Source organism: Triticum aestivum, chromosome 7D, assembly GCF_018294505.1.
Source record: "Triticum aestivum cultivar Chinese Spring chromosome 7D, IWGSC CS RefSeq v2.1, whole genome shotgun sequence".
NCBI classification, from domain to species: domain Eukaryota; kingdom Viridiplantae; phylum Streptophyta; class Magnoliopsida; order Poales; family Poaceae; genus Triticum; species Triticum aestivum.
In genome coordinates, this window is record NC_057814.1 from 473,881,820 (window position 1) to 473,891,886 (window position 10,067).

Sequence of the window (10,067 nt, forward strand, 5' to 3'; positions counted from 1 at the left end):
AGTTGATTATGTAGCATCAATCTGCATCTTATCTTCATTATCCTCTATCCCTTCCAGTATTATCATATCTATAATTACTCTCTACAAAATGTAGAGTACAGGCAATGCTTATGAAGAAGATTCTGTGCTGAAATTCTTGAGTTATCCTTCCCTTGACATGGAGAAGGGCATTATAAAGCCGGTGTTAACTGTTAATGTAAGTCAGTCCTTCTAAAGCCTTTATCCTCAACTGATGTTTAATTTGCTCATACTCCCTATCGTTTACCGCTGTTTAGTTTGCTGTTTCTACCAAAATGCATGTTCGTAAGAACCGTAAGTTCTAAGTTTTACTTGTAAAACCAAATTCCTTATTCATACCATGCACATTACTTAATACTCCCTATATTATGCTTGTTTTTGTGGATCTATAATCCAGTGTGTGGTGAAGCAGCCCACGTTTGCACCTTGTCATCTCCTGTTTTATCTTACTGATGTGGCTGATGATATGAACAACATGCCATGCACATTATCCAAAATAGATACAATGATTTTCTTTGCCCTTCATCTATGCTTATTATGTTGACATGGTAATCCAGTAGTGTGGTGAAGCTCCCCGCATTATGAACAATGCCAAATTATGCTATTGATATTTTGAACTTACTCTTTATTTTCTAATTTGAAATTGGATAGAATTGACAGAACAATTATCATCTTTGTTTATACACGTGCAAAACCTGTCATCTCTCTGCTTTGTTTCAGGGTGATATGCCTGATGGCATGCACAAGTCTGCTGAAGGCTGTGACACAAACCCAATATATATCGTAGCAAAGAAGGCAAAACATCTTGAAGATAGCGAGACAACCCCAAAGTCTTGTCTTGATGCAGTGTTCAAGTTACTTGAGACTAACAGTCAGACAAGCTCACAGAATTCGTTGTCTAAATCAGTTCGACTTCTTCAGTCCCAAGTCCCAAGTTACTTTGACTTGAAGTCCTATCTCTAAGAAAGATTGCGGAGAACACCAATGAGAACCTCATCGCTAAACAGCTACACCTAGAAGCTATGACCGACATGCCAGGCCGGTCTCACAGCCTTGCTCAGCAGCTTGCGCAGTAGTTCCCCCGCAAGGCTAACCTTTCTTGAACTGTCTTGGAAGTGGTCTCGGTTCAGTATTATTTTGGTACGCTGCAATGGTGCCCAGTTTTTGTAATCTGCTTCTTCGTTGTGCTTTATGATCACTGGTGGCGAACTTCGATGCCCAGTGGATGTAATATACCTCAAATCCTTTATTGTATAGTGTAGGTTTATTCTTAGTTACTATGCCGTAATTTCTTTATTGTATAGAATAGGTTTGTTCTTAATTCCTACTAGTTACTGCCATCATTCGCTATCTGAAAAAAAATCAGATGTAGTCGATCGGACCGAAACATTCGACTCTAACGGGCCAGGTTTTTAGCGGGCCACAATTGGGCCAGCCTGCGTCTTTCTTGGGCCCGAATGATTGGGGCCTTCACACATTTCGCCAGGCCCAAACTTACACCGGCCTATATTTTAGTTAGGCCTTTTGTCGACCCAGCGCTTAGTTTGGCCCACGTAGCATTGGGCCATTAACAGGCTGAATATTGTACCGGCCTATTATGGCCGAGATGAAACCACGGGCCTTTAGCAGGCCAAAATGCATGTTGGGCCTCAATTTTCACTAGTCGTCGACGGGCCTTCAGCAGGCCAAAATGTAGACCGGGCCGTTTTGGGCCCAGTTAGCTCACGGGCCGTTACCAGGCCGAAACATATCTCGGGCCTTAGTTGGCCCACTCATATCATGTGCCTTTAAGAGGCCGAAAGCTTAGCATGGGCATCAACGGGTCGAATTACGCGACAGGCCTTTAACAGGCCCAAAGTCACGTTGGGCTTAACTGTTGCCACCTTTAGCACGGGCCGTTAGTGGGCCCGATGTCCCGTCGGACCATATATGGCCCATGGGCAGCACGGGCCATTCCCAGGCCGAAGTCACACCGGGCTGAAATGGGCCCATGTCTACATCAGGCCTCTAACAGGCCGAAAGTCACTGGGCTGTAGTTGGGCCCAAATATTGGGCGAACAATTAACGGGCCAGATCTGGCTTCGGGCCGCAAATGGGCCCAAATATTGGGCGAACAATTAACGGGCCAGATCTGGCTTCGGGCCATAAATGGGCCCAAATATTGGGCGAACAATTAACGGGCCAGATCTAGCTTCGGGCCGTAAATGGGCCTTTATTAAGCAAGCCGTTATTGGGCTGGTCACTAGTACCTGATTAAGTTCTACGGGCCTTTGACTGGGCCGGCCTTTTTAACCTATATGGGCCTCTGTTGGGCCCAGCCACGTGTCGACGTATCATAGGCATGTCTCCTCCAATGGACGGGCGACATCTGGCCCACTGACACAGGTGTTCCCTTCGGCCAATCAGAATTTTACACGTGGAAATTTCCCATTGGTCAGGTCTGTTAACGGGTTATCGGATCCAAAATCCGACCCGATAGCTTAACGGCGTTCCGTTACGGCGGATGCCACGTGTCGGTCACCCTTGACGAAAGCACTTCTGTGACGCGCGATTTATCGTCATGGAAGTGGACACTTCCGTGATGATAATTTCGGTAATGTCATGGAACACTTCTAGGACATCGCAGGTATGACTATCTTGATTCTGTCATAAATTTGTCATGGATGTACATGCATGACAAAAAACGCGACCTACTGTGACAAACACGTATCATCAGGGAAGTGTATTTTTTTGTAGTGAGGGGGGCGCCGCACACGGCTAGGAATCAATGTTGTATATTATAGCGGTGCCCCCTCATATATATAGGTTGGAGGGGAGGAGAGGCAGCCAAGGGGCGCCCCAAGTAGGAGGAATCCTACATGGGCGCCTCCCAATTCGGCCTCCCCCCTTCCATATTCATCCGGAGGGGGAAGGAAGGAGGAGGGAAGAGGGAAGGAAGGGGGAGGCCGAATCCCTCCCCTTCCTTTCTCTCTTCCCCTCTGTCCTTCCCCCCTATTTCGGCCTACATGGGGCGCACCAGCCCCCTAGGGGCTGGTCTGTCCCCTTCTTGGCCCATTAGGCCCATGTAGTTGCCGGGGGGATGCCCGGAACCCCTTCCGGTGACCCGATATGTACCCGGTACGCCCAGAACATTTACGGTGTCCGAATGTCATCGTCCTATACATGAATCTTTACCTCTCGACCATTTTGAGACACCTCGTCATGTTCGTGATCTCATCTGGGACTCCGAACAACATTCGGTCACCAAATCACATAACTCATATAATACAAAATCGTCATTGAACATTAAGCATGCGGACCCTATGGGTTCAAGAACAATGTAGACATGACCGAGACACCTCTCCGGTCAATAACCAACAGCAGAACCTGGATGCTCATATTGGTTCCCACATATTCTACGAAGATCTTTATCGGTCGAACCGTAATGACAACATACGTTATTCCCTTTGTCATCGGTATGTTCCTTGCCCGAGATTCGATCGTCTATATCTTCATACCTAGTTCAATCTCGTTACTGGCAAGTCTCTTTACTCATTCCGTAATGCATCATCCCGCAACTAACTCATTAGTCACATTGCTTGCAAGGCTTATTATGATGTGCATTACCGAGAGGGCCCAGAGATACCTCTCCGATACTCGGAGTGACAAATCCTAATCTCGATCTATGCCAACCCAACAAACACCTTCGGAGATACCTGTAGAGCATCTTTATAATCACCTAGTTCCGTGTGACGTTTGATAGCACACAAGGTATTCCTCCAGTATCCGGGAGTCGCATAATCTCATAGTCAAAGGAATATGTATATGACATGAACAAAGCAATAGCAATAAAACTGAACGATCATTATGCTAAGCTAACGGATGGGTCTTGTCCATCACATCATTCTCCTAATGATGTAATCTCGTTCATCAGATGACAACACATGTCTATGGTTAGGAAACTTAACCATCTTTGATTAATGAGCTAGTCTAGTAGAGGCTTACTAGGGACACTCTGTTTTGTCTATGTATCCACACATGTATCAAGTTTCCGGTTAATACAATTCTAGCATGAATAATAAACATTTATCATGACATAAGGAAATATAAAATAACAACTTTATTATTGCCTCTAGGGCATATTTCCTTCAGTTGTGTCCGACCATCCCAAACAACTTTTATGAAGGATAAAATATCCTGGATGGAGTAGTTATTCTTCATGATACCGTTCACAAGATGCATCGAAAGAACATGAGTGGGGTAGTATTCTAAATTATCTTCGAAAAAGCATATGACAAATTCATATGGTACTTTCTCCAACAGACCCTGAAATGAAGGGCTTCTTCGAGAAACGACGCACGGGGCTTCATAATTTTGTTACCAGAGGCTTAATTCTCGCGACACTAACTAGCTAAACTATCACGGTTGTCCTTAAACTCAACAAGGATATTATTTTTACATTTGTGATCTTTTTTCTACATAAAATTTAGTAAGGATATTGTTTGCACATTTGTGAATCTTGTTAAAAAATGACATCCTGTCCAAAGCTTTGGAATTGGTTGACAACTCATCTCACCTTAGTTGTTGTTCAATTGATGAAAACAAACATATTTGACCCTTATTTCTACATATATTTTTTATCATTTTAAGGCAAAAAGAGGTGTTTGCGGTTGGAATCTAACTCTTCAAGAAGACCTTGGTTGAATCAAACAAACCAAATAGATCCATAATTCTTTGTTTATGTTTTCTTATCAAAATCTTATTTGTGTGTATGTGAACTGCTCGAGATGACCAACCTAATTTGTCAAGTACACTCATAGGCTATAGTTACCGGGATGCATATATCAAAATTACCAACATGGTGATTACGTGGTTATCGGGCTCCATATGGTATAGTTATGAACCATGTTATTTTGGAGTTGCCAACATAAAAGTTATGTACGTTGTTAGGATTCATGCTGAAGTCATCAACTTGCTCATGCCACAGTTACCGGGTTGCCCACGCTAAAGCTACCAGGGTGTAAAGTTACCATGTTACTCATGCTGAAGTTATGAGGTTTCTCATGTTATAGTTACCAGACCGCTCTTGCAGAATTTACCAGGCTGCTTATGTCATGGTCATCAGGCTGCTCATGCTAAAGTTACGAGGATGCCCATGCTACAGTTACCAACATAGTGATTATGTAGTTATGAGGTTGTGCATGCTATAGTTACTGACATGAGACAAATATAGTTGCCCACTACTCGTGTTTCATTTGTCCAGTGTGTTCCGTCACAATCACCACCGTAGTAGTCATGTAGTTACAGACTTACAATGGTGTTTGTGGCGGATCAAGTTTTAGAATCGATAACTGACCACGAGTAATCCGATAACCTACATAACATGGCAACTCTTTTCATAATGGGTGATAACTTTCTAAGTGAAAATCCATGGAAATGTTGCCAAAAACGGTTTTTATGCTCGGTAACTTATGTGTGAACAGATTGATAAATTAAGTATTGGAGCTAGGTAACTAACATACTCCAGCTTTGCTCACTTACTTGCGCACTGCAGCTAGGTAACTTACATACTGCAGTAGGGTAACCTATATACCAACATGGAAAATGGTTTTGAAGGTCTTGTTGCTACATATTTAATGGCCAAAACAGATTTTGAATATGACAGACGATTTCAGTTAAAACATTCTAAAACTTGTTTTTATGTGGAATCTTTGCCAACATCGACATATGTCCTCTAGTGGTGCAATCTTCGCTGAAATCAACTTTTGTTCTCTACTGCATGTGGGGAGAAGTTTGGAGGAACCCTTTTTATGCCCGTAACTTTTGTGTGAACATCTTGGTAACTCACGTATTGCATCTTGGTAACTTTTGACCTGAAAAAAGTCATCAAAACATAACTACATGGTACCTAGTTTCGAAGGTCTCGTCACGGCAAAATTAATGGTGGAAACAAATTTTGAATCCGACCGACGATTTGAGGTACAAAACATTTTGAATTTTTTAAATAAGGAGAATTTAGGGTGATATCAGTGTTTGCCCACTAGTGCATGCATGGATGTGCACGTGCATGTACAAAGGAGATGTGTTTGTATCTATCCAAAAACTGGACCGTTGGAAAGTCATCATAATACTTTTTTAAAACCAAATAACACTTTTGAAATACGAATATTTTTTGAAATTTGTAAACACTTTTTAAAATTGGGATGAACATTACTTTGAATATACATTTTTTATTCGTATATTTTTTATTTTTTGGAATAATTCTTATATCAAATAAAATATAGGTCCCAATAAAAAATATCAAAAAAGAAAACAACTAAAAGCCTTTTTTAGGGAGGAAACTATACAAAAATGCTAAAATTTGATGTTAGATTTTTAGGTATGACAAATAAAACATTTTTATGACAATTATGTTGGCTCGATGTCACGCCCAATATGCGATACTATCCTAAAGAGGCTCGAAGGTCCCAGCAAGGATAGAACCACATATTGACACGCTTTTGCAAGGTGGATATCATTACATCAACATTACATAATAGATGGGGATACATACAAGGCATACAGATGCCACAAGAATACATCAATACATCATACATAAGATCAACATCCGACTACGGATGAAACACAAATAGGAGCTCAAACGACATCCACCCTGCTAGCCCAGGCTGCTGACCTGGAACCTATCCCCTGATCGAAGAAGAAGTAGAAGAAGAACTCCAAAACAAGCAACATCGCTCTTGCGTCATGATCATCGCAAAACCTGTACCTGCAACTGTTGTTGTAGTAATCTGTGAGCCACAAGGACTCAGCAATCCCATTACCATGGGTTTCAAGACTAGCAAAGCTTAATGGGTAAGGAAGGGGTAAAGTGGTGAGGTTGCAGCAGCGACTAAGCAATGATATGGTGGCTAACTTACGCAAAGAAGAGCGAGAAGAGAAGCAACGGAACGGTCGTGAAACTAGCAGTGATCAAGAAGTGATCCTGAACTCCTACTTACGTCAAACATAACCCAGACACCGTGTTCACTTCCCGGACTCCGCCGAAAAGAGACCATCACGGTTACACACACGGTTGATGCGTTTTAATTGAGGTCAAGTGTCAAGTTCTCTACAACCGGATATTAACAAATTCCCATCTGCCACATAACCGCGGGCACGGCTTTCGAAAGATAATACCCTGCAGGGGTGTCCCAACTTAGCCCATTATAAGCTCTCACGGTCAACGAAGGATATTCCTTCTCCCGGGAAGACCCGATCAGTCTCGGAATCCCGGTTACAAGACATTTCGACAATGGTAAAACAAGACCAGCAAAGCCGCCCGATGTGCCGACAATCCCGACAGGAGCTGCACATATCTCGTTCTCAGGGCACCACCGGATGAGACATCCTACGAGTAAAACCAGACCTCGCGTTTCCACGAGGGGGCCCCGCAGCCTACTCAGTTTAGACCAGCACTTAGAGAAGCACTGGCCCGGGGGGGTTAAAATAAAGATGACCCTCGGGATGCGCGACTCCCAAGGGAAAAAGGCTAGGTGAGGCAAATGTAAAACCAAGGTTGGGCCTTGCTAGAAGAGTTTTATTCAAAGCGAACTGTCAAGGGGGTCCCATAAATCACCCAACCGCGTAAGGGACGCAAAATCAAGGAACATAACACCGGTATGACGGAAACTAGGGTGGCAAGAGTGGAACAAAACACCAGGCATAAGGCCGAGCCTTCCACCCTTTACCAAGTATATATATGCATTAATAATATAAGAGATATTGTGATATCCCAACATAAACATAATCCAACATGGAGAAATCTTCATCTTCACCTGCAACTAGCAACGCTATAAGAGGGGCTGAGCAAAGCGATAACATAGCCAAACAATGGTTTGCTAGGAAGGGTGACAAAGGTTAGAGGTTAATGGCAATTTGGGAGGCTTGAAGAGCAAGTGATAGGTAGCGCAGCATAGCGATAGAACGAAGCAACTAGCATAGCAATGATAGTAATGAGATCCAAGGTGATGGTTATCTTGCCTGAAATCCCGCTAGGAAGAAGAACGAGTCCATGAAGAAGATGAAACCACGAAGACGAACGAATCCTCACGATCGCAACGACACGGGAACTATCGAGAAGAAGCACACAACATGGTAAACACACCACACATGAACAAGGCATGAAGCTCAATCAAGTATGATGCATGACAAGGCTATATGAAGCTACTCATGGCAAGAGATGATGCATACAAGAGCAACACATCAAAGCAAGTTTAAATGAGGCCGGAAACAACATATAACAAATCCGGTAAGTCCTCATATGCAAATTTCGAAATTGGTCCAGATCTGAATAAACCTTATGTTCAAGTTGTTAAACAGAAAGTTAAGATGCACCAAAACAATCTACACGAAATTCTAGTCAAGTTACATATGAAGTTCATTAGATTCGGAGCTACAGCCTAGAAGATATGAGCAAAACAAGTTAAACATGGCATTGATGCAAAATGCATTCAAACATCAAGCAAACACACTCAAAACAAGGATGCAACACGGGAATATGAAACTACATGCAAAACTAAGCAAGTTTCATATAGAGCATGCTCAAAACGGAGCAACGATGCAACACATACACTCCAAACAAGATATAGCTACAATCTGTCCAAAACAGCAACTAGGCATATTGCAAGCATCATAACAATATGCTACAGCAAATCAACATGAAAACAAAAGGCATGAACATGATGTACAGGTAAAGCATTACAAAACATGAACACTGAGCTATCTTCAGAAATCACTAGAACATGCTCAAAAGGACATGGCAAGATTGCAAATAATAACAGTTTCATAGACTGCCGAATTCCAGGACATGGCAGAAATAACATCAGGTTGCAAAGTTTAGAGCTATCAAACAACATGCTACAGGAACTTATCATGGCAACCAAAGGCATGGCATGAATCTACTAATTTCATAGAACAAAAGTCCCTTACTGATCACGAGCCAAAAAGGTACAGAAGATATGATGGCACCCATGTAAACATAGCAAGTAATATGACAGATTCGGACTTGCTGAAAATAACAGTTCATGGCAGAAACAATGATAAGTAGGCATGCTGGTGAGCTTGAACCACTCACCACAGAGCATTACATGGCGTGTGAAGTCAACCAACAGCAAGAAGGCATAAATATGAAGCTAAGCATGGCAATAGCATAGTCATAGGGTACATGTATCACTAGCAAAGCACATGGCAATAACGAACTTAAAGTTAACAGGCTGACAGCAACATTATTTAGCAACTTCGGAGCAAGATTGCCACAAGCTACAGCAGGCTATAAATGCAAACAAGGGCATGGATGGATAGAGCATAACATGAACAACAAAACATCCTTAGCATCACGGAGGCTACTTTGCAGAAATGACTAAGTCACAGAAATCAGCAACATCACGGAGGCTACTTTGCATGCTTGTGCTAGTCACCACATAGATCACAAAAAATACAACACAAGCACCACTGAAAAGAGGGGATGATGTAGATCAAAACACATGTAGAGCTCATGCTCATAGGATGCACACACAAAATGCAATGAAAAAGACAAATCATCAAGTTCTGATTACAGGCAGCAGTTAACAGCATAAAGCACTCTTGCAACGATGATTAAGGCATCAAGATGACCTCAAACAAGCATGGCACAATGGAACAAAATGAAGAGAATCTCGTGACGAACATTCCGATATATTATATGCATGAATCGGAGCACCGAGCACGAAGTTATGGGATGATGAACAGTGCAACAAAATATGCGAAAACTGGGACAGGAAAAATCTACCTCGCGAAAAACGGGACGACGGGAAGCGGACGGCGCGGTACAGGACGTGGATGAGGGCGTTTGGATTGGGGAGTGGTGGATCTCGTCCACTCCCCGGATCAGGCTCCTATGGGAACTCCGGCGAGGTGCGGTTCTCCGGCGATGGCGCGGCGGGGAAGGCGTGGGTCGACGGGGACGGCGCGGTGGCCGGCGGGGTCGGCGGCGAGGGGCGGCACCGGCGGCGAGGTCGGAGGAGCCGAGGCGCGTAGCGGGGCGGCGACGGCCG